Source organism: Corylus avellana, chromosome ca2, assembly GCF_901000735.1.
Source record: "Corylus avellana chromosome ca2, CavTom2PMs-1.0".
NCBI classification, from domain to species: Eukaryota; Viridiplantae; Streptophyta; class Magnoliopsida; order Fagales; family Betulaceae; genus Corylus; species Corylus avellana.
Genome location: NC_081542.1, coordinates 26,794,236 through 26,797,274, shown reverse-complemented (window position 1 = coordinate 26,797,274; position 3,039 = coordinate 26,794,236). Strand labels below are relative to the sequence as shown.

At 35.3% G+C, this 3,039-nt stretch overlaps 1 pseudogene; it reads left to right on the top strand.

Annotated features, from left to right (window-relative positions):
• Nucleotides 1–2,473: 2,473 nt before the first annotated feature.
• The window catches only part of LOC132169474 (uncharacterized), a 2,614-nt pseudogene continuing 2,048 nt past the window's right edge, over nucleotides 2,474–3,039 (top strand).

The following is a 3,039-nucleotide window of genomic DNA, read 5'->3' as shown; positions in this document are numbered from 1 at the left end:
ATCACACTATTATTAGTGTGGTCATCCCCACACCAGATCATGTAGATTTTACAGGAAGGTAAAATTACTTCCAGGTGGAGGTAGCAGGTCAAGAGTGGTAACTCTTGACCAAGAGTTGTATTGGGACTCTATAAATAGAGTCCCATGAGAATGCAGATTATCTATTCTATTTTTTACGTTAATCTTTTGTCTAGTTTTCTCTTTGGTTTTTCTGCATTCTAAAGTCTCTTATTCTCCACTGGATTTCCACCCTAACGGGAGAAATCCTTTCTGAAGAATTTACAAGATCCTACGGTTTAGAATCCTACAATATTATATTTTTATCTCACAATATTAATTTGATAGTTTCAATTAATTATTAATTTTTTTTTAATAATGTTATATGTCATATTTTTACTTTATAATTATTTAATGTTGATGTAGCAGTCTCAACCAACCATTGAATTTTTAATATTTTTTAACAATGACTAATCCAATGGTTAGCTGTAGCTCAACATTATGAGATAGTCTGTAAGATAAAAATATAATTTATAGCATTACTCTTCTTTTTTTTTTCTTTTTTTTTTTTGTTAAACAAAGATTGATCTAACCATTGGTTGATAATATCATATTAGCATTATGAGATAAAAATGTAGTTTCTCAATCTAATTAATAACGTGATATCTATTTTTAGAATGTGTGATTTTAACATAAATTTTAAAGACGAATGCTACAGTTCCTCCCGGTGTTCTTCTTATCTTACGTGGATATTGTTTTCTTAAAAAAAAAAAAATGAGGGATGGTGGTATAATTTTTTATTTTTTATTTTTTCATTTTTTTTAGAAAAAGATATCCACGTAGAATGAGGAGAACACCTGGAAGAACCGTACTATTTATCATTTTTAAAAGGAAATTGTTACTGTTCTTCCTCGTGTTCTCCTAATCCTATATAAATATTATATTTTAATAAACTACTTATAAAACAGTATCCACATAAGATCAAGAAAACACAAAAAATAACAATAGCATTCCTCTTTTTAAAAATACATGTGAGACATTTCCTTTTAACTTATTTTGAAAGAAAAAATAATAATAATAATAATAATTTATCATTTCCCTACTAGGCTACTACACATTTCAAGTTGTAGGTACACCTAAGTACATACTATTTTTGAAGGAAGAAAAGTCTTGAGCTCAATCATATTTATTTTTTTCAGTTTATCCCCATCATGGTGAAGAATGTTGTTTGCAGTCTAATAATATTATACGAATTTGTGGACATGTCAAAAAAATATATATATAAATTATACGAATTTGCATTAATTGAATCCTCTAGTTTACTATTCATCCAAAAAATTTAACTTCAACGTGCTTACTTTTTACATCACATTAATAGCTTTTTATTACTATTTAAATAAAACAATCACTACAAAACTATTGAAATAATGATGATGCGGAAATATGAACGGAAGCAAGAGAGAGAAAGAACAAAAAAAGAAATTTACGGGTGGTTTGGTGTTAGACACCTACGTCCACCACTCAGAATACCTCTAAGGATTACATTGTACTCGTTACCTTCATTTGTCTACAATACAAAGGTCCATATTTATAGGGTAATGTCTAAATACAAGTATAGTAATCAAATCTCATTGATTTGATTACAATCTCAATATGTAATTACAATCGGCTCATTAATAGAGAATATTTGATATCAGCACAATTATAGAATAGACGGAATATTCTAACATCCTCCCTCAAACTCAAAGTGGAATATTCTGGAACCTTTTCTTTGAAATCCGAAACAATGATGATGGCAGAGGCGAAGGCCGGGAACAAGTCGTAGATGGTGGTGATTGCCGGAAGAGATAGAGGCTAGCAGGGCGGCCAGTGACGGCGGCAAGTGGCTGGTGAGTGCAGATTCAAAAGGGCCTACAACGGGCCAAAACTCCAAAAGGAGCCGACAACGGGCCAGGGTTGACAATGAGCCAAACTTCAAAAGGGGCCGACGACGGGCCAAAAACCAAAATGATTCGACAACGGGCAAAGGCTGACAATGAGCCAAAAATAAAAAGGGCCAACTATGGGCCAGGGCCGACTTAGGCCAAAAATAAAAAGAAAATGAGCCGACTATGGGCTAGGGCCGACTTGGGCCAAAAAAAGAAGAAATTGAGCCCACTTGGGCGGTTATTAGATTGGCACACCTGGCATGTGGCGCTCGTGATGTGGTCAAGTGGGCGGCTACACCACATGGGCAAGTGGCTGGGCACCGGATCAGATTACAAAACATCATCAAGATTTCATTCATTATCACTCTGTCCATATATATTCCCATAAACCCTACCAACGCTTTTAAGCCAAAAGATAAAGTTAACCACTTTCCCACAAACCTCCTTTTCTCCTCCACGCCTCTATATATATAAAACCACGTTAATTCTTCTTCTTCCAGTACTGTGTTTTCTAGTCACATTAAACCCAGCCTTCAGCGCCGAATAATATGGATGACTCGTGGCGAATGCGCATGGGAATGGCGCCCTGCCTTCCCAGGCGCCGTTCCGTGGAGGATACTTCGTCCAGACGATCCCTTTTCGGCCACGCCAGGACCCTCATCGCCGACAACTTCACCGACGTCTTCGGCGGGGCCCCCCAAAGCGTTCTTCAGCGTAAATTCTCTGGGGACTTATCCAATTTCAATGGCTTCTACGAGGAGATTTTCAGGAGGCCGGAGTTTGTGACCCCGGTGACTAGCGGTGGTCGGAGCCCGCCGGAGTTCAAGATTCCGACGAGGAGCGACAGGTTCTATAGCGATATATTTGGGTCAGATCAGGGCCGGCTCAATGTTTTCTAGGTCTTAGGCCGAAACTTTTAAAAGGGTGTTATATTTTTTTAATATTTATATATTAATTAAATAATATTTATTTTAATATTATTATTATATTTGGAGTTCTCATTTGTATTAATCCTTACAAAAATAAACACAACAATAAAAAATAATAATAATAATAATAATAATTTAAAAATTAATTTTTTTTTTTTTTATGAATCCTTACCTCTTTGATACAC